The sequence below is a fragment of the Myxocyprinus asiaticus genome, chromosome 5 (assembly GCF_019703515.2).
Source record: "Myxocyprinus asiaticus isolate MX2 ecotype Aquarium Trade chromosome 5, UBuf_Myxa_2, whole genome shotgun sequence".
Taxonomy (NCBI): Eukaryota; Metazoa; Chordata; class Actinopteri; order Cypriniformes; family Catostomidae; genus Myxocyprinus; species Myxocyprinus asiaticus.
In genome coordinates, this window is record NC_059348.1 from 47,714,651 (window position 1) to 47,737,616 (window position 22,966).

At 36.5% G+C, this 22,966-nt stretch overlaps 4 non-coding genes and 1 pseudogene across 4 annotated transcripts; 1 reads left to right on the forward strand and 4 right to left on the reverse strand.

Annotated features, from left to right (window-relative positions):
- Positions 1 to 22,966, reverse strand: part of LOC127441218 (alpha-2-macroglobulin-like protein 1) — a 104,008-nt pseudogene that overhangs the window by 12,954 nt on the left and 68,088 nt on the right.
- On the reverse strand, positions 3,474 to 3,546 carry trnam-cau (transfer RNA methionine (anticodon CAU)). The gene has a single exon. It is a non-coding gene; the product is annotated as a tRNA-Met (tRNA).
- On the reverse strand, positions 4,877 to 4,949 carry trnam-cau (transfer RNA methionine (anticodon CAU)). Its single transcript has one exon. It is a non-coding gene; the product is annotated as a tRNA-Met (tRNA).
- Positions 10,791 to 10,863, reverse strand: trnam-cau (transfer RNA methionine (anticodon CAU)). The gene has a single exon. It is a non-coding gene; the product is annotated as a tRNA-Met (tRNA).
- On the forward strand, positions 12,522 to 12,594 carry trnam-cau (transfer RNA methionine (anticodon CAU)). Its single transcript has one exon. It is a non-coding gene; the product is annotated as a tRNA-Met (tRNA).

Here is a 22,966-nt window from a genome sequence, read left to right on the forward strand (position 1 = left end):
AACGGCAGCCCTGTCTCACTCCACACCCATGAGTGAAGAATTCTGTTCTTTTATTGCCAATTTTAACTTTGCATCTGTTGTCCGGATACATAGATTTGATATTGTCGTACATTTTACCCCAAATGCCGGATTTTAGAATTTTATAATGTACACTGTGTTCCTCTAATTAAATCTGTGTACATCAGGGTAAACAAATAGAGGTGGAACCTTATATACACAGATACAATTCAATAAAAAGGGTAATTAAGATATACATTATAAGCTGTATGTATTATAAATATATATATATATATATAAAATATAATAAAAACAAGCAATTACTAAGCGATTCCTGAGAAAGACTGTTGATATTTGAACTAGTGATGGGTCGTTCACGAACGATTCGTTCATTTCAGAACAACGAGTAGTCTCAGAGAGTGATTCGTTCATTTTGTGTTGACCGTGCATGTGCATTGCGTAACCTCCGTTCGTTTGTTTTACGTGAAAACCGCATAGGTGCTGTACAGGAAACAGAAATGATTAGTTCACCTTTCAACTCTTTTGGTGCGAGTCTTTCGTTCTTTTGTCATGTGACAGCCGTATACGCTATGCATTGCACACACAGAAACAGAAATGATTAGTTCACCTCTCGAGTCTTCTGGTCCGAGTCGTTCGTTCATTTGGACAGCCATATACGTTATGCATATACGGCTGTCATGTGACAAAAGAATGAATGACAATCCAGAGGTGAACTAATCATTTGTTTCTCATAATTCGTCCTTGGCTGCATTATACATTTTTGCCTTATTGAGACTATAATCAAAGTATGCGTAAGTAGACGGTGGGGGGATTTGGCTATTGAAAATGTAACATTTTTATTTAATTCTGTTCAAATGAACAAAATGAACTAAATGACTTGAATGAATTTGAACTCAACAGCCAAACAAACACACCCACACCCATTTTATTACAACTCACAAATTAATCTTTATTATGATTGGATGAGTCAATGTGAGCCCACTTTGAAAATTTTTCATATCATATCTATTCCCCCCACTTAAGAAAAACAAAGTGTTTAATAAGAGCCTTTAGTCCCTGCAACAGAAATGTGTAAAGACATATCAATATATCTAAAATGTTACCTGTAAGATGTCAGAGGGTTACAAATACAGGCAGAGAACACTAATGGTAAATCACACTCACAAGTCTCTACACTCTTATGCCATTTTCCACTTTACTGTAGTGTACTCTACTGTTGCAGTCACTTACATTGCATTTTTCACATTCTGTACATTTTATTGTACATTTATATGTTGTGAGGTGTTGTTTTTGTGTTCTATATAGCACCACATTGTGTATTTGGGAGTGACGAGAGCAAATCCCAAAGACTCTTCCTAAATTGTATTTCTTCGTGAATGCAGTCATCTGCATTATTGTCTTATTTTTCTCTTCATTGTTTTTTTTTTTTTTTTGTTTTTGCTAGAAATTATACAGTGCTTAATTTCGTGATTTAATCCTCTCCCTGGTGACAGATCAACTGAATGTAAGAACATTTTCCTCCATATGAGGATCAAGCTCTGCTGGAATCTGATGTACACTGACTGCAGAACAAGACCGGACACATTTGACTCATACTGCATGTCCTTCTGAAAATTACGTTACTGCGTCCGTTCAACATTTTTTTTTTTAATAGCAGTGTGTTCAAAATAATAAACAAAGCACTGCACTCTTTTCCAACAGTTCAGAAATGATGACAGACCACAGGTGAGATGCATGCTTATAGTTTAATATTTATATGATTACATTTAATATTTAAATATTTAAATTAATGTACAATTTCAGTGTTTCTGTGAGGATGAAAAAGGCACAGAGAAATAAAAACTGCATCATGCTTAGCACTGTCCTGACTTGCAGTCTTCAAGATGGGAAGAGAGAGATCGTTTGGAACCCTTCTTCTTCTTCTCCATCGGATACTTGAGAGTTGGCAACTTTAATTTGCATAATGAAGCAGCTTGGGCACCGATCTGTGGGGAACAACGATACAGTGTTTGTATACAGTATGTGTATATGCCTTTATGTATTTTAGTTTTTTTATATATATATATATATTTGTGGCAACTGACCAGCTACAAATCATCATTACATGAAATAAATGCACGTCAGCTGTGACTACACATTCAGTATCATACCTGTTCAAAGTGTTTTTCTCCATAGCGAATATAAGTGGCTAGATGCTCACAGTTGTTCATCAGCGGATCCCAATACCCACAATTTTTGTGTAATTCCCTTATGACTTGTATCATTTCTTCTTTACTTCTAACTTTCAGGCCTTGGTCCAGGTAGTTGGACTTCCTGGGCTCACCAGAGACATCACTCATTTTATCAAATATACAGTCAGATCCCTTAGGAGAGACATAACCTAGCAGAGAATATGCAATATGATTAAGCACAGTTTATTCTGTGAGTAAAACCATGTCCATTTAAATAAACAGGATGACATTTTGGCACATACCTTTACTTATGTATTTATTTATTTTACATCGACTGTATTATTCCTAATTTAGGTTACAATGGGGATAAAGGCTCCCCAGGGTAAAAGTCTCATTTGATTTTATTTTCTCCCAAAACACTAAACAGCAACAAAAACTACAACAGGACTTTCCTAAACACACTGTAAAAGTTTCCTGATCCATGAGATCGTTGTGTGTAATGTCTAAAGGATGATTTTGAGGCAATTTGATCTAATATTATCCCACACTTGGGGTAAAAGGCCCCTATGGGGTTTAAATTGATATTGTGTAGATACTGAGGCAATAGTTATAGGGATCAATTTGTCATCGAATGCAAATAAGTTTGAGACAGCAAGATACTTTTTTGAGTGACAAAATAAGATGATGCTTACTCAAAATAACTAATTCAGAAAAAAGTCAACCATTTCCTGTTAATTTCAAACACATTTGGCATTTTATTACAGCTCACAAACTAATCTCTATTATGATTGGATGAGTCAATGTGAGCCCACTTTGAACATTTTTCATATCAAATCTATTCCCCTCACTTAAGAAAAACAGTGTGTTTAATAAGAGCCTTTAGTCCCTGCAACAGGGGTGCTTTTTACCCCAAATACTCTCCTTACTCTTATTGGACAGTTATTGAAAAATGTTTGATTTAATGACCTTAAACAACACTGAAAATGATAGATTTGTATTTTGTTTTTTTCTACATAAATTTGCATCATTTTTTTTTAAAGAAAAAAAAATAGATCAAATTGCCTCAAAATCAATTTAGACACCACACGCAAAGATCTCATGGAACAGGAAAATGTTCCAGTGTAAGGACAAACAGGTGTTTGTGAAATTGCTGCGGTAGTTTTTGTTGCTATTTAGTGTTTTGGGAGAAAGATGTACCCTATAGTTCGCACTTTAATGAGGGCCAGATTCAGATAAATTGCCACAAGTGTTTAGCTAAATTGCTGGACTGTCAAAAGTGCTACCTGCCCCGTGTGAGGATCGAACTCACGACCTTCAGATTATGAGACTGACGCGCTACCTACTGCGCTAACGAGGCTGATGACGGAGAGGGCGGGAGCATTTTTAATGATGGTTCTGATTGGCTGATGAACACTACCAATTATAATCTGGTTATTGTTATTGGTTGTTAATGTTTCCGACCTTCAAAACCTTTTTTTGTTGTTGTTGTTGTGGTGAGTTGTCTCCCTCTGGTAGACTGCCAGTTTGCTCAATCCAACTCAAGCCAAGTGATTTCAATGCAAGTAATTAATAAAGTTATCTAATATAAGATAATGTATCAAATGCACAACAGTAGAACATGCAGCATTTGCTGGCAAAACAATATTACATATGCAAGCTCCATAACACTCAATTAAATTTAAGAGGAAAAGTTGCCCTAATATATTTTCATTTATATATATATATATATATATATTTATAAATTTGAATATGTTTTATTTTATATTTATATATATATATATATATATATATATGCCTTGTGAAATAAAATGCTAAACAGTCTATGAAAATTCTTATATGACCATTTAACAATGGATTAAAATAAATCGTATTATTAGAGAAGAAGAGCAACTAATTACAAGCAATTGCTCATTTCACATTTTATTTCTATGAGCTCTATGTACAGCGAGTCTTGTAGTCCTACATTTTCAAACTAGATTTAACAAGAAAGGCCTCAGAATAATTTATACTGCTCAGAAGTTATATGGTCACGAACATTTCAGTATACTCTATAAATGGAAACTTTCCTTATTATTATGTTTTATATCCTCCAGCCCTTCACCCATCCCTTCCCCACAGCCCAGTAGGTGAAGATGGTCACATCTGGCTTCATTAGGGATTTTTGATCAAATACAATTAGACAATTCCCCGAATTTATGCTGAGGGTAGAAACACGGGGACATCATATTTATAAACATTAATATTAAGATCTCTGTTAGCCTATACTCTAAATAAACTCACAACTTATTGTTGAGTAGGCCTTAATGTGTGCACGTTTATTTGATTGTTTTATCACACAGAACTGTTTCTGTATTTGTGTTGTTGTCTGACTAATGCCTTACAAACTGTTTGTTGGAAACATTTGCCTCACACTGAACAGGAAGGGCCATTTGAAGAGCAAAAGCAGTTAAAAACACTTTTACACAGAATGTGCTCATTATCATACCACACGCAAAGATCTCAAGGAACAGGAAAATGTTCCAGTGTAGTGACAAACAGGTGTTTGTGAAATTGCTGCGGTAGTTTTTGTTGCTATTTAGTGTTTTGGGAGAAAGATGTACCCTATAGTTGGCACTTTAATGAGGGCCAGATTCAGATAAATTGCCACAAGTGTTTAGCTAAATTGCTGGACTGTCAAAAGTGCTACCTGCCCCGTGTGAGGATCGAACTCACGACCTTCAGATTATGAGACTGACGCGCTACCTACTGCGCTAACGAGGCTGATGCTGGAGAGGGCGGGAGCATTTGTAAGATTGGTTCTGATTGGCTATTGAACACTGCTAATTATAATCCGGCTTTTGTCATTGGTTGTTAATGTTTCCGAAAAGTTTACAACCCTTTATTTATTGTATTATTTTGTGGTGAGTTGTGGTGAAACTCAAGCCAAGTCATTTCAATGTATGTAGTTAATAAAGTTATCTAATATAAGATAATGTATCAAATGCACAACAATAGAGCATGTAGCATAATTTAACGTTATACTGTAGTAGCTACGTGTCTTGTAAATTTAGACCTATCACGTCGCATGCGCAGATTGCGGAGACTGCCTATTGATTTCATAGCGAATTTTTCAAAACTATTTTAAAATCAACAAAAATACTGTCGATTAAGCTTAACTTGAACTGAACCCGGAACGCTTTTCAGGCACTATACGGAGGTAAGGTGCCTTAAGACAGTGTTTCCCAACCACTGTGCGTGAAAGAATGTCAGGTGTGCCGTGGAAAATTATAAAATTCCACAAAATAAATAAATATGTTTGTTTGTGTCATTGTTCGCTTTCCCTGCATCTTTTTTCTTCAATACAACAAAAGTGAATGGTGACTGAGGCTGTCATTCTGCCTAACATCGCCTTTTGATTTACAGAGGAACGTTTCAGACACAGTCACCTTTACAAGTGAACCCAAAGACCATTTAAAGTGCTTTAATAGCATGATTGTGTTTACATACAATATTGCCAAAGCATTAATACACAAAACAGACAATGACAAGACAAAATAATAATAATAATAATAATAATAATAATAATAATAATAATAATAATAATAATAATAATAATAAAACAGTAACAAATAACAATACAAATATAATTAAAATAAGGTGCCAGGTAATGAATAAAATAAAACTATAATAACAATATACACTATACAATATGAAATAAAATAAGCATTTAACAAGACATTATGAACGTAAAAAAATAATAATAATTCTGTGAATGAAGTACACTAAGGCAGTGATTGGTTTCTGAGTATGTGCACTTCAAAAATGAATTTTGCTGCAACTGATGCATGATTGTCCTCCCCCAGTAACACCTGCATTTGATCTGTTTCTGCTGAACTGGAAAACTGTGGCATGAGATTTGACAGTTTGTCAAAGTATTTCTCTCTCACCTCTGTAAACGTATCACAGTGAAGGAGAAAGTGTGTCTCTGTCTCAACCTCACCAGTATCACAGTGAGCACAGACTCATTCTTCCTTTGGAAGCCATGTTTGTCTGTGTCTCCCTTTTTCTATGGACAGACTGTGATCACTGAGCCTGTATTTAGTGAGGATCTGTCTCTGTTTTGTATCTCTTACAGTGTAGAGATATTCTGGCAGATTATACTTTCTGTTTAGGGTCTGATAACATTCCAATTTGCTTTAGTTTTTACTTTCATTTTCCTAATGGTCCAAATATGAATTTTTGCTTTCTTTTATGATTTGGTTTGTTCTGATTTGGTTTGTTCAGGAGTGCTGGTCATAAACTGGTGTTTGTTAGTTGTTAGTGGGTTTGTGAGTTTCAGAGCCAACTGACAAAGGGGACTGGTTTTAGGCTTCAACACTTGGGTTTTAAGGGCTTCATGTTGCAGTGTGTTAGGGGAACTTGAATTTAGGTGTGTCCAGAATTTGAGGGATCATTTTTCAATATGTATAATTAGGGGGTATCTGCCTAGTTCGACCCGGCATGTATTAGTAGGTGTTTTTCTCTGAACTCTTAGAATGTTTCGACAGAATTCTGCATGCAAGGATTCTATAGGTGTGTGTCCCATCTAGAGTAATCTGCCACACATCCAAACCTCACATCCATTCAGAGCAATAGGCATAATAATACTATCAAAGATTTTACACCAAATTGTTACAGGAATGTCTATTTTGTACATTTGCCCTAATAGTATAGAATACTCTTCCAGCTTTCTCTTTTAGTGCATTCACTGCCAGACCAAAACCCCCTGAAGCACCGATGTTTAGACCGAGGTAGTCATAAGTGTAGGGTGAGTTCTATTGCAGTGTTTCCCAGAGTGAATGTGTATATATGGTTTCCTGTAATCTGTCTTTTTTCTGGAAGATCATAATTTTTTTATTTTTTTTATTGACTGACAGGGCCCAGTTCTGACAGTAGTTCTCCAGCAGGTCCAGGTGCTGCTGTAGCCCTTGAGCAGTAGCTGACAGCAGCACCTGGTCATCTGCACAGAGAAGAAATTTAACTTCAGAATTATTTAGAGATGTTGCAGATTGTTCCAGTAGCACTGCTATCTCATTAATGTAAAAGTTGAACAGAGTTGGACACAAACGGCAGCCCTGTCTCACTCCACACCCATGAGTGAAGAATTCTGTTCTTTTATTGCCAATTTTAACTTTGCACCTGTTGTCCGGATACATAGATTTGATATTGTCGTACATTTTACCCCCAATGCCGGATTTTAGAATTTTATAATGTACACTGTGTTCCTCTAATTAAATCTGTGTACTTCAGGGTAAACAAATAGAGGTGGAACCTTATATACACAGATACAATTCAATAAAAAGGGTAATTAAGATATACATTATAAGCTGTATGTATTATATATATATATATATATATATATATATATATATATATATATATATAAAATATAATAAAAACAAGCAATTACTAAGCGATTCCTGAGAAAGACTGTTGATATTTGAACTAGTGATGGGTCGTTCACGAACGATTCGTTCATTTCAGAAGAACGAGTAGTCTCAGAGAGTGATTCGTTCATTTTGTGTTGACCGTGCATGTGCATTGCGTAACCTCCGTTCGTTTGTTTTACGTGAAAACCGCATAGGTGCTGTACAGGAAACAAAAATGATTAGTTCACCTTTCAGCTCTTTTGGTGCGAGTCTTTCGTTCTTTTGTCATGTGACAGCCGTATACGCTATGCATTGCACACACAGAAACAGAAGCGATTAGTTCACCACTCGAGTCTTCTGGTCCGAGTCGTTCGTTCATTTGGACAGCCATATACGTTATGCATATATGGCTGTCATGTGACAAAAGAATGAATGACAATCCAGAGGTGAACAGAGGTGAATCATTTGTTTCTCATAATTCGTCCTTGGCTGCACTATACATTTTTGCCTTATTGAGACTATAATCAAAGTATGCGTAAGTAGACGGTGGGGGGATTTGGCTATTGAAAATGTAACATTTTTATTTAATTCTGCTCAAATGAACAAAATGAACTAAATGACTTGAATGAATTTGAACACAACAGCCAAACAAACACACCCACACCCATTTTATTACAACTCACAAATTAATCTTTATTATGATTGGATGAGTCAATGTGAGCCCACTTTGAAAATTTTTCATATCATATCTATTCCCCCCACTTAAGAAAAACAAAGTGTTTAATAAGAGCCTTTAGTCCCTGCAACAGAAATGTGTAAAGACATATCAATATATCTAAAATGTTACCTGTAAGATGTCAGAGGGTTACAAATACAGGCAGAGAACACTAATGGTAAATCACACTCACAAGTCTCTACACTCTTATGCCATTTTCCACTTTACTGTAGTGTACTCTACTGTTGCAGTCACTTACACTGCATTTTTCACATTCTGTACATTTTATTGTACATTTATATGTTGTGAGGTGTTGTTTTTGTGTTCTATATAGCACCACATTGTGTATTTGGGAGTGACGAGAGCAATTCCCAAAGACTCTTCCTAAATTGTATTTCTTCGTGAATGCAGTTATCTGCATTATTGTCTTATTTTTCTCTTCATTGTTTTTTTTTTTTTGCTAGAATTATACAGTGCTTAATTTAGTGATTTAATCCTCTCCCTGGTGACAGATCAACTGAATGTAAGAACATTTTCCTCCATATGAGGATCAAGCTCTGCTGGAATCTGATGTACATTGACTGCAGAACAAGACCGGACACATTTGACTCATACTGCATGTCCTTCTGAAAATTACATGTTACTGTGTCCGTTCAACATTTTGTTTTTTAATAGCAGTGTGTTCAAAATAATAAACAAAGCACTGCACTCTTTTCCAACAGTTCAAAAATGATGACAGACTACAGGTGAGATGCATGCTTGTAGTTTAATATTTATATGATTACATTTAATATTTAAATATTTAAATTAATGTACAATTTCAGTGTTTCTGTGAGGATGAAAAAGGCACAGAGAAATAAAAACTGCATCATGCTTAGCATTGTCCTGACTTGCAGTCTTCAAGATGGGAAGAGAGAGATCGTTTGGAACCCTTCTTCTTCTTCTCCATCGGATACATGAGAGTTGGCAACTTTAATTTGCATAATGAAGCAGCTTGGGCACCGGTCTGTGGAGAACAACGATACAGTGTTTGTATACAGTATGTGTATATGCCTTTATGTATTTTAGTTTTTATATATATATATATATATATTTGTGGCAACTGACCAGCTACAAATCATCATTACATGAAATAAATGCATGTCAGCTGTGACTACACATTCAGTATCATACCTGTTCAAAGTGTTTTTCTCCATAGTGAATATAAGTGGCTAGATGCTCACAGTTGTTCATCAGCGGACCCCAATACCCACAATTTTTGTGTATTTTCCCTATGACTTGTATAATTTCTTCTTTACTTCTAACTTTCAGGTCTTGGTCCAGGTAGTTGGACTTCCTGGGCTCACCAGAGACATCACTCATTTTATCAAATATACAGTCAGATCCCTTAGGAGAGACATAACCTAGCAGAGAATATACAATATGATTAAGCACAGTTTATTCTATGAGTAAAACCATGTCCATTTAAATAAACAGGATGACATTTTGGCACATACCTTTACTTATGTATTTATTTATTTTACATCGACTGTATTATTCCTAATGTAGGTTACAATGGGGATAAAGGCTCCCCAGGGTAAAAGTCTCATTTGATTTTATTTTCTCCCAAAACACTAAACAGCAACAAAAACTACAACAGGACTTTCCTAAACACACTGTAAAAGTTTCCTGATCCATGAGATCATTGTGTGTAATGTCTAAAGGATGATTCTGAGGCAATTTGATCTAATATTATCTCACACTTGGGGTAAAAGGCCCCTATGGGGTTTAAAGTGATATTGTGTAGATACTGAGGCAATAGTTATAGGGATCAATTTGTCATCGAATGCAAATAAGTTTGAGACAGCAAGATACTTTTTTGAGTGACAAAATAAGATGATGCTTACTCAAAATAACTAATTCAGAAAAAAGTCAACCATTTCCTGTTAATTTCAAACACATTTGGCATTTTATTACAGCTCACAAACTAACCTCTATTATGATTGGATGAGTCAATGTGAGCCCACTTTGAACATTTTTCATATCAAAGAAAACCAGAAAGAAAACTTAAGAAAAACAGTGTGTTTAATAAGAGCCTTTAGTCCCTGCAACAGGGGTGCTTTTTACCCCAAATACTCTCCTTACTCTTATTGGACAGTTATTGAAAAATGTTTGATTTAATAACCTTAAACAACACTGAAAATGATAGATTTGTATTTTGTCTGAAAAGGTTGTTTTTTCTACATAAATTTGCATCATTTTTTTTAAAATAAAAAAAAAAATAGATCAAATTGCCTCAAAATCAAATTAGACACCACACGCAAAGATCTCATGGAACAGGAAAATGTTCCAGTGTAGGGACAAACAGGTGTTTGTGAAATTTTAGTGTTTTGGGAGAAAGATAAATCAGAGAAGCCTTTTACTCCGTTGTGCCCTATAGTTCTCACTTTAATGAGTGCCAGATTCAGATAAGTTGCCACAAGAGTTTAACTAAATTGCTGGACTGTCAAAAGTGCTACCTGCCCCGTGTGAGGATCGAACTCACGACCTTCAGATTATGAGACTGACGCGCTACCTACTGCGCTAACGAGGCTGATGTCGGAGAGGGCGGGAGCATTTGTAAGATTGGTTCTGATTGGCTAATGAACACTGCTAATTATAATTCGGCTGTTGTCATTGGTTTTTAATGTTTCCGAAAAGTTTACAACCCTTTATTTATTGTATTATTTTGTGGTGAGTTGTGGTGAAACTCAAGCCAAGTCATTTCAATGTATGTAGTTAATAAAGTTATCTAATATAAGATAATGTATCAAATGCACAACAATAGAGCATGTAGCATAATTTAACGTTATACTGTAGTAGCTACGTGTCTTGTAAATTTAGACCTATCACGTCGCATGCGCAGATTGCGGAGACTGCCTATTGATTTCACAGCGAATTTCTCAAAACTATTTTAAAATCAACAAAAATACTGTCGATTAAGCTTAACTTGAACTGAACCCGGAACGCTTTTCAGGCACTATACGGAGGTAAGGTGCCTTAAGACAGTGTTTCCCAACCACTGTGCGTGAAAGAATGTCAGGTGTGCCGTGGAAAATTATAAAATTCCACAAAATAAATCAATATATGCAAAAAAAAAAAAAAAAAAGCAATTCGCCGTTTTGAAACCATTAATCGCTCACTTTTGTGATTGTGAAGAGCAATGATTAATGTGCAAAAGTGACTGATATTTATACACATTAAGGGTCACATGACTCGCGCAGCGCTGCAGAATACTTTGAAGTCTATGAAGTGACGTCACATTACACCAAAGTGTTTTTCACACACACGTTTTTGCTTCACCAATAATGTCTTTGAGAGTACTAAGCAACAAGAAATATTTAAAAACTGTCCAAATTTGTGAAGAGACATTGAATGTCTCATAATTTCTTTTAATTAAATATGACCTTATCGTTTACTAATATCAGAAACCCAAGTTATTGAACTAATTTAAATTCACTTAGAAAACGCTTAGACCTAAACATAAACGAGTCATTTTATTACTTTCTGCTATCAAAACAACTGTAAGCTTTTTCTTTCTTCCAAATACATGTTTTTAATGTTTAATGTGCACATCTCCCGCTTTTTTACGTGGCAAACTCGTAAAATCGCCCCTCTGTGACGCTTTCTGCAACTCTTGTCATGTGGAGGGCAATGCGGCGCTTGACGCTGGCGTTGAACGGAGCGTCGACGCCTCGTCTCCACTCATGTGTAATACAAAACAACCCTCACCAAAGTACTCTTTATTTTGCAGCTAATTCTGCACAGTTGTAAACTTGAATAAACTTGAATCACTAACATTGCTGGAATTTGTGCTTTTAGCTTCTTTTAAAAAAAATATATATCTCCAGAAAAAAAAATGTTTGTGGACCAGTGATTGTCTTACCTTTCTTATTTGATATATTATTATAGAATTTGATACATTATCTTATATTAGATAAATTTATTGATTACATACATTGAAATGACTTGGCTTGAGTTTGATTGAGCAAACTGGCAGTCAACCAGAGGGAGACAACTCACCACAACAACAACAACAAAAAACAGACCTCGAAACCTCTAACAAATATATGCATGTCTGCAACAACAACAAAAAAAGGTTTGGAAGGTCGGAAACATTAACAACCAATAACAATAGCCAGATTATAATTGGTAGTGTTCATCAGCCAATCAGAACCATCATTAAAAATGCTCCCGCCCTCTCCGACATCAGCCTCGTTAGCGCAGTAGGTAGCGCGTCAGTCTCATAATCTGAAGGTCGTGAGTTCGATCCTCATACGGGGCAGGTAGTGCTTTTGACAGTCCAGCAATTTAGCTAAACACTTGTGGCAATTTATCTGAATCTGGCACTCATTAAAGTGAGAACTATAGGGCACAATGGAGTAAAAGGCTACTTTTATTTATCTTTCTCCCAAAACACTAAATAGCAACAAAAACTACCACAGCAATTTCACAAACACCTGTTTGTCACTACACTGGAACATTTTCCTGTTCCATGAGATCTTTGCGTGTGGTGTCTAATTTGATTTTGAGGCAATTTGATCTATTTTTTTTTTATTTAAAAAAAAATGATGCAAATTTATGTAGAAAAAAACAACCTTTTCAGACAAAATACAAATCTATCATTTTCAGTGTTGTTTAAGGTCATTAAATCAAACATTTTTCAATAACTGTATAATAAGAGTAAGGATAGTATTTGGGGTAAAAAGCACCCCTGTTGCAGGGACTAAAGGCTCTTATTAAACACACTGTTTTTCTTAAGTGGGGGGAATAGATTTGATATGAAAAATGTTCAAAGTGGGCTCACATTGACTCATTCAGTCATAATAGAGGTTAGTTTGTGAGCTGTAATAAAATGCCAAATGTGTTTGAAATTAACAGGAAATGGTTGACTTTTTTCTGAATTAGTTATTTTGAGTAAGCATCATCTTATTTTGTCACTCAAAAAAGTATCTTGCTGTCTCAAACTTATTTGCATTCGATGACAAATTGATCCCTATAACTATTGCCTCAGTATCTACACAATATCACTTTAAACCCCATAGGGGCCTTTTACCCCAAGTGTGAGATAATATTAGATCAAATTGCCTCAGAATCATCCTTTAGACATTACACACAATGATCTCATGGATCAGGAAACTTTTACAGTGTGTTTAGGAAAGTCCTGTTGTAGTTTTTGTTGCTGTTTAGTGTTTTGGGAGAAAATAAAATCAAATGAGACTTTTACCCTGGGGAGCCTTTATCCCCATTGTAACCTACATTAGGAATAATACAGTCGATGTAAAATAAATAAATACATAAGTAAAGGTATGTGCCAAAATGTCATCCTGTTTATTTCATTGGACATGGTTTTACTCACAGAATAAACTGTGCTTAATCATATTGTATATTCTCTGCTAGGTTATGTCTCTCCTAAGGGATCTGACTGTATATTTGATAAAATGAGTGATGTCTCTGGTGAGCCCAGGAAGTCCAACTACCTGGACCAAGACTTGAAAGTTAGAAGTAAAGAAGAAATGATACAAGTCATAGGGAAATTACACAAAAATTGTGGGTATTGGGATCCGCTGATGAACAACTGTGAGCATCTAGCCACTTATATTCACTATGGAGAAAAACACTTTGAACAGGTATGATACTGAATGTGTAGTCACAGCTGACATGCATTTATTTCATGTAATGATGATATGTAGCTGGTCAGTTGCCACAAATATATATATATATATAAAACTAAAACACATAAAGGCATATACACATACTGTATACAAACACTGTATCGTTGTTCTCCACAGATCGGTGCCCAAGCTGCTTCATTATGCAAATTAAAGTTGCCAACTCTCAAGTATCCGATGGAGAAGAAGAAGAAGGGTTCCAAACGATCTCTCTCTTCCCATCTTGAAGACTGCAAGTCAGGACAATGCTATGCATGATGCAGTTTTTATTTCTCTGTGCCTTTTTCATCCTCACAGAAACACTGAAATTGTACATTAATTTAAATATTTAAATATTAAATGTAATCATATAAATATTAAACTATAAGCATGCATCTCACCTGTGGTCTGTCATCATTTTTGAACTGTTGGAAAAGAGTGCAGTGCTTTGTTTATTATTTTGAACAGACTGCTATTAAAAAACAAAATGTTGAACGGACACAGTAACATGTAATTTTCAGAAGGACATGCAGTATGAGTCAAATGTGTCAGGTCTTGTTCTGCAGTCAATGTACATCAGATTCCAGCAGAGCTTGATCCTCATATGGAGGAAAATGTTCTTACATTCAGTTGATCTGTCACCAGGGAGAGGATTAAATCACGAAATTAAGCACTGTATAATTTCTAGCAAAAAAAAAAAAAAAAAAAACAATGAAGAGAAAAATAAGACAATAATGCAGATGACTGCATTCACGAAGAAATACAATTTAGGAAGAATCTTTGGGAATTGCTCTCGTCACTCCCAAATACACAATGTGGTGCTATATAGAACACAAAAACAACACCTCACAACATATAAATGTACAATAAAATGTACAGAATGTGAAAAATGCAATGTAAGTGACTGCAACAGTAGAGTATACTACAGTAAAGTGGAAAATGGCATAAGAGTGGAGAAACTTATGAGTGTGATTTACCATTAGTGTTCTCTGCCTGTATTTGCACCTTCTGACATCTTACAGGTAACATTTTAGATATATTGATATGTCTTTACACATTTCTGTGACTTATAAATAATTAGTGATTTTACGCACGATAAGAAAAATAGTATTCTGTAAATTCACTAAATGGTTATGTATTTTAATATAACGTCACAGCATATGATTGAATTAAAAATAATATTTATAGTCTTTTTTAAATAAATGTTCTTACTTTTATTATGTACATGGGCATTTTGTGCCTCATGGATCTTGGATTCAGCCAGAGACAAGCGCTGGTATGATAATGAGCACATTCTGTGTAAAAGTGTTTTTAACTGCTTTTGCTCTTCAAATGGCCCTTCCTGTTCAGTGTGAGGCAAATGTTTCCAACAAACAGTTTGTAAGGCATTAGTCAGACAACAACACAAATACAGAAACAGTTCTGTGTGATAAAACAATCAAATAAACGTGCACACATTAAGGACTACACAACAATAAGTTGTGAGTTTATTTAGAGTATAGGCTAACAGAGATCTTAATATTAATGTTTATAAATATTATGTCCCTGTGTTTCTACCCTCAGCATAAATTCGGGGATCTAATTGTATTTGATCAAAAATCCCTAATGAAGCCAGATGTGACCATCTTCACCTACTGGGCTGTGGGGAAGGGACGGGTCAAGGGCTGGAGGATATAAAACATAATAATATGGAAATTTTCCATTTATAGAGTATACTGAAATGTTCGTGACCATATTACTTCTGAGCAGTATGAGACCTTTGAGACCTTTCTTGTTAAATCTAGTTTGAAAATGTAGGACTACAAGACTCGCTGTACAAACAGCTCATAGAAATAAAATGTGAAATGAGCAATTGCTTGTAATTAGTTGCTCTTCTTCTATAATAATAAGACTTATTTTAATCCATTGTTAAATGGTCATATAAGAATTTTCATAGACTGTTTAGCATTTTATTTCACAAGGCATATATATAAATAAATATGAAAATGAACATATATAAGGGAAAGTTTTCCACTTAAACTTAATTGAGTGATGTTATGGAGCTTGCATAGGTAAAATTGTATTGCCAGCAAATGCTGCATGCTCTATTGTTGTGCATTAGATACATAACCTTATATTAGATAACTTTATTAATTACATGCATTGAAATCACTTGGATTAAGTTGGATTGAGCAAACTAGCATTCCACTAGAGGGAGACAACTCACCACAAAAAAAAAAAAACAAACAAAAAAATAGTCTGGATAGTCTAACAAATACAAAAAATGGGTTGTTGAGCTTCTTGGAAACTTTAACAAGCAATCACAATTGTATAACCATACGTATAAGTAGCAGCGTTCATCAGCCAATCAGAAGCATCGTTACAAATGCTCACGCCCTCTTTAATATAAGCCTCGTTGCATGCGTCGAAATACAGCACCGTAGTTTTTAAAATGCTGCTTTGAACTGCATTGAACTGACGACTGGCGACACTTTATAATAAAAGTACAATTCGATGATGATGATGATGATGATGATGATGATAATAATAATAATAATAATAATAAAATAGAGATAATAGCAATAATAATAATGATGATGATGATCATGATGATGATAATACTACTACTAATAAGAATTTATAAAACTAATCTATTATAAATCTTGTGTTATTTTGTTAAAAATAAACTTGCTTAATAAACTTTGTGTGTTCTCCACACAACACGCAAAAACTGAGAATCAGTTTGTGATGAAAAAGTGAAAATCAAAAGTGAATATTAAAGAAGCTGAATTAAGAAATTTTGCAAAGAACAAGATCTACCATCAAAAAACTGAGTTAAAGGTCATGCTCACAGTTAGACACAATAAATATAAAAAACAAATGTGTAATAATCCTAATATGGATTATTGTAATATAATAAAACTCAAAACTCAAAAATCATATAAATAGGCCTATTTGTAAATTGCTGAAATGCAGTGTTGCTATTTTATTTATTTACAGTTCATTTCTGTATTTGTGATCCAGTTTCTAAAATTGGGATGTTCTTTCATGATAAGGAAGTCACTTTGGTTAGAGTCAGTCATACAAAAAAAGAGTGTACCCACATAAAAAATAAATAAATAAATAAATCAATCAATAAATAAAACCCATCACTTTAGTGTTACATGCCTAGAACCATTACCACCACCTTTGAATACAGAAAGCAAACAGCATTGTGAAGGATCGATATAAATTAATTGTTTGACTTGAATTCAGTAACACAAGACATACCTTATGAGACAAATATATGTAAAAGTTTTTTCTTTTACTCGTGTAAAATGCGAGCCACTGTGAAAGTTCTCAGAAGATCCTCAATGACCTCTTTAAGAAACTAACGTTCATTGCACTCATCTATATTTGGTTCAAAATATGTCATAATATATAAGCATAATAAACAATGTACTGTCTGCTCTGCTCAGACAGTAACAGCAGAAAATGAATTATAGTTTATCTGTGGGACTCTCACCACACTGGACATACTGTTGAGTGTGATATAATCTGAAGTAAAAACCGTAAATTCACTATAAAACACACTGACATAGATATGTGCAACACATCGTCAACTGTCATTTGGTTATAGCCTACAGATGTGGCACATTATGCAAAATGAATACAGCTAGCAGTCACCTCCATCTGAGACACCAGCTTGCATTATTTCTTCATGGATTTCAAAATGCTGGGGGATAGTTAACTAACATGGACATTAACCTTTTTCTTTCTTCCCAGCATCAAGAGTTTAGGTTAAAATTAAAATATTTACATAATACAAAAGTTATATACAGTATAATATAATTTTTATGTTATAATAAATTACACTTTTAATATTTAAGATAGTCTCTCAAGTGTCAATACTGAGACAAAAAACAAAAAGTATAACAATTATAAAATAAATAATATTTGTTTAAACTGGTGGTGACACTTTACATTAAGGTTGCAACATCAATTTACAATTACATTCTTATAAACTTACATTAACCAAGATTAATAAATGCTGAAAAATAACAGGCCTATTCATATATAATGTTAATTGTTTGGTAATGATACACTCAAAAAATCATAATTTTAAGATTTATGCATTTCAATTTGATGACAAAATTCCATCTAATTGAACTGTGTATTTTTTTAAACAAAAAATAAATTAATAAAGCTAAAAATATTTTGTTTTTTATTTTATTTTATTTTGTTAAAGAATACTCAGTACAATTTTATGGAATTTTATTATGAAACTGAAATGCATAAATCTTAAAATTATTATTCTTTGAGTGTACTTAATGCATTTTCTAACATTAACAAATAGAACCATATTGTGAATTGTTACCAAAATAGTTTCAGATGACATATAGGACACTGCTGTCACTGCTTGTCATGTCAAGTATAGATTCTGCCTTGAGCAATTAGGCAATTAGTTAGTAATTATTTTGTTATTTTTATTAAGCTTGCATTTTGTTAAGGCAATTTTAACAGTGTCACCATTTCTTAGAAATATACAAGTCTCTTGGTTGTAGCGCACAGAAATTATCTATTTTATTTTAAATGAAGGAAAAAAATGCATAAAATTAGCGAAAGAAATATGCTTCTTATTTCATGATCATACAGCAGTTTCTGTCGTGCCAGACAAACCTGTTATCACCACTGATATATATAGACCATTTCAAGATGGTTTAAGGAATTGACTTTTTTTTTTTGTATGCTAGTTGTGCAAATAACTTCAAAAGTGAGTTCCAAATGACCCTTATTTTTGAGCCCCACACCTTTTAGCTTTTCAAAGCTCTCACAGTGGATGGTAAAGTCTTCGAAGTGCACAGGGATGATTACTTCTGAACAGAACAAGCAATGTGCTTCATAGTGACTTTAACACGATTACTAACCTCTGCAAGTCATTTTACTTTTACATTTAGTCATTTAGCAGACGCTTTTATCCAGGAAAAAGAGACAAGAAAAGTATTTTAATCATTAAGAAAAAAATCCTTCTCTTGTCCATGGGTCCCACTGAAATCTTCATTGAACTGCTTCATTGATCATAAACAGAGACTATTTTGCAGAGACAGGACACTTCTTTAAAAAGAATGGGAGAAATTGGAATACCCAGTGGTCAGTGGATGTAGAAAGCAAGTCCTGCCTTACAGGTATAAGAGCTGTTTGATAGTTTGGGGGAAGAGCAAAGGTGGTATACTAAGGAGGCTCCCAATTATCCATTTGCCTCCCGGCATGTCGGTCAGAACACAGGATAGGATCCAAACAACCAGGTTTAATTCAAAGGGGGTTTTTTAAAATTGAAGAAGCCACACAGCACAGGCACATGACAGGTTGAATATTAAGGTAGTCAGGTTGATATGAGGGTTATAGGAGAGTATTTGAATGGGTGTGTTTATGCTTGTGTGTGAGTGTGTGTGTCGTCCAAAAGCTGTTCAACTGCAGCTCTGTCTGATTTGTCCTTTACTCGAAACATGTCTGCTTCCCTCTGTTTTTGCATCACAGTGACTTTATTGATTACAGAATCTGCATAGTTCAATTTATCCAGGTTTATTTTGTTTTCAAATTTTCTCAGGACCTTGTCTGACGGAGTGGACATTTTTAAGTATTTATTATGAGAACTTTGTTGATGAGCCTGCTGATTATTCCCAGTTCTCATTGCAAATGTAGGGCTTGGTGAAGTCTCCTCCTCCTAAATTGTTTCAATCCCATTTGTCATCCTCTTCCTCATCTTCATCATCATAGTCCTCCTTGTTTTTGTCTGGCTTGTCAAAGGAGTGTAAAGTTACTTCACTGAGATGGTTCTCCAACGAGGGCATTTCAGGAATGTGACTGATTTCAGACTCAAGTCAATCATGGACGCATACTACAACAAGGTATCTTAGCACATTTCAGGGGCATGTCTCCCCTCTGCCTTGCTTCGCTGTGCCATAGCAGTGATTGACAGGTGCTCTAAGCTCCACCTTTCCAACATTGCCACCCCCAGATTTGTGTGCAAATATGTCCCATTGGATAGCAGACACCCCCTGCTCTTGGCTACTGTCCTGGGGTTTGTCCTCCCCCTCGGGAATTTCAGGGAGAACTATTAGGCGTGCTATGGGCCGAGTGTACACTTTGCCCTTTATCTCTATCTCAGCTGTTCAGACATGACCATCTGTACCCAGGAAGACTCGCTTAACTTTTCCATTGTGCCACAAGGGACAGGGAAGTTGAGGGTCAACTAACATGACTACAGTGCCGGGTACGATATCAGGGGATAGTTGCTGCCATTTGACTCTTGTCTGCATGCTTCGTAAGTAGTGCCTTACAAAGGAAGTCCAGAACCTGTCTGCTAGCACTTGGGAGTGCCTCCATCAGCATCTCGATAGGAGCTCGGACTCAGGATACACTACTTATAGCAAAGCTCCGTCAGGCCAAACCATCAGGAGACAGTTCGGGTTGACAGCATCTAAGTCGGCAGATATGTAGCCTAGAGGCTTTGAGTTCAGAAAAGCCCCAACCTCTGTCAGCACAGTCAGGAGTACCTCCTCAGTCACAGATTCTGCTCCCAGTGTCGTGAGAAGGGCAGCCTTGATGGACCAAATCTTCCTTTCCCATGCCCCTCCGAAATGTGGAGCTGCTGGAGGATTGAAGTGGAAACTGACCTGTCTCTTGGCTAACAATCTACGCAGGTCATGACTGAGCTGGTCGAAGGCTTTCCTGAGTTCGGTCTCCCCGCCATTGAAGTTAGTGCCCTGATCAGAGTACAACTCCGCCAGCTGGCCCCGGCGGCTTATGAATCTCCTTAGTGCCATCAGGAAGGCATTGTTGTGGCTTCTACCACCTCTGTGAAACATCACTCTTGAAGTCTTGGGGTTTTGATGCCAGAAGGTAGACTTTATTGTCAGAGATAAAAAAGCCTAGTGGCCCTGCAACTCCAGCAACTGGGTTCCTTCCCGCTTATATATGATCTACCAAGGCATGGCTAATACATTCCATACATGTCACCATTATCCATCACCCTATTCTTTGACTCCAGTCTGTTTATTTTAAGAAGTGTACAGGAGACACCTGTGGAGGACCCTCACCATATATTTTCTTAGCAGTCATGAGAGCAGTTTACCATATGTAAGCACATTCCATTCCTACACAGGCTTCTACACAGATGCACACAGTAAGATACATGCTTGACCATAAGAAATAATTGTAGAATAAAATGGCTATATTTACATTGATCATACTTGATTAATTTATATTCAGCTTGATAAAAATATTCCACATTAGCATGCACTGCTCTAGTAGTTAGGCATTTAAATAGGAGACTCCTTTACTTTTCTGTTCAACTGCCCACTTTAACTAGGAAGAACTGAAACATTCCATTCCAGTTGAATAGAATGTCGGCTTGTACATTTGGAGACGTGGCAGGGGCATATCACTCATTTTCTACATCGCTGTCTTCGATCTCCACTTACAGCACTCAAGACAGTTCCTCTGATGCTTCCGAACTGCCTCTCTGACTCTCAGGATCCATACTCCCCTGCGGAGCTCAGCGAACACTCGCACAGGTCCAGGGTGGTGGAGTCAAGTGTCATAGTGCTTGATTAGGAGTTGAGAACTGGGATGTTTTGGGTCCAGTATCACAGAATGCACAGTGGCAGGATCAAGGGTTTCCACTTGCCTTAAGCGGCCTCTGACACGGATGAGCTGGTGGTCTGGGTCAAATTCAGGAGAGAGGCAGAGTAAACGGCTGGTAGGGTGAACTGATTTACCAGCCTTCAATACCTGGTACTCTCTGGGGAAACTGTCCATTTGTGCCCTCCTTAGAACAACTGTTTTGGCTTCTCGGTAGGCACTCGCTGGGGAGAGTCATCCTGTGCAGTCCCCCGTGTAGCTCTAAAGCGACAGCCTCTACAATGGCCTCCCATCGGTCATACTTCCTCTCATCAGAAATAGCTAGGGTCTCAGTAATGATTCCACAGAACTAGCTCACTTTCAGCTCACTGGTGTTTTCAGCTTCAGAAAGGTGCAGGGCTGTTGGAGAGGGCCATTCTGCTGGAGGTCGTAGTAGGAATCCTGTGCCTTGTATCCATCGGTTAGGACTGGCGAAATCTTCCAGGTTCCTGCCTCAGATGAGATTGTCAACAGAGTTATTTGTGGAGTCTACATATTGCCAGGCTTTTAGGTCAGTCAACTCCTGAATCTCTGTGACTCGGGTGCCTACGAAGATCTTATAATGGCAGGACTTGGAATGCAGCCAATGAAGGACAATCATGGAATCTGTCCAGCAGGTGACTCATCTGATTTCCAGAGTGAGCTACTCTGTTAGCAGTTTCGCCAGCTGTGCTCCTGTCATGGCTACACAGAGCTCCAACCTGGGAATCGATTGCTGCTTTCACAGGGCAACCCTAGAGCGGGCTAGTAGGAAGGCAACATGGAAACCTCCTTGGGGATTCTTTGAACGTAAGTAGGCGACAGCCCCGTATGCCTTCTCCGAGGCATCACTAAAGATGTGAATCTCACAGCGGGTATCTGGACGATCCATTGCGATAGGAGTGTAACATCTAGGGAGTGTTATCTGTGGTAGGTATTGTAGCTCATCCTCCCAGGCTGTCCAGGCCTGCTGAAGCTCATTTGGTAGCTGCGGATCATCCCAGTCTCATTGGCTGGCCAATAGCTGATGCACTATTAACTTTTTCTGGGTAGTATGGGGAAGGATGGCTCCGAGGGGGCTGTACTGGCTCACAAGCACCTGGTAGATATTCTGCATGGTCAAAGTCTTGTAAGTGATAAGTCGGTGCTTGAATACCAGGCGGTCCAGCTTGCAGTGCCAGCTCAGGCCTAAGGTAGACTCACTTGGGTTGGCTCTGTTATGGGAGAGCTACAGCTGCAGCTTGGTGGACCGGGCCTCCTGGGGTAAGCGCTTAATAACCTCAGGCACGTAATTACCACTGACAGATATCAAATCCCCCGGAGGCTAGAATATTTTGCAGCTTGTCCAGTAACTGTCGTGCCTCTTGTGCTGTGAGGAGGTTCTGT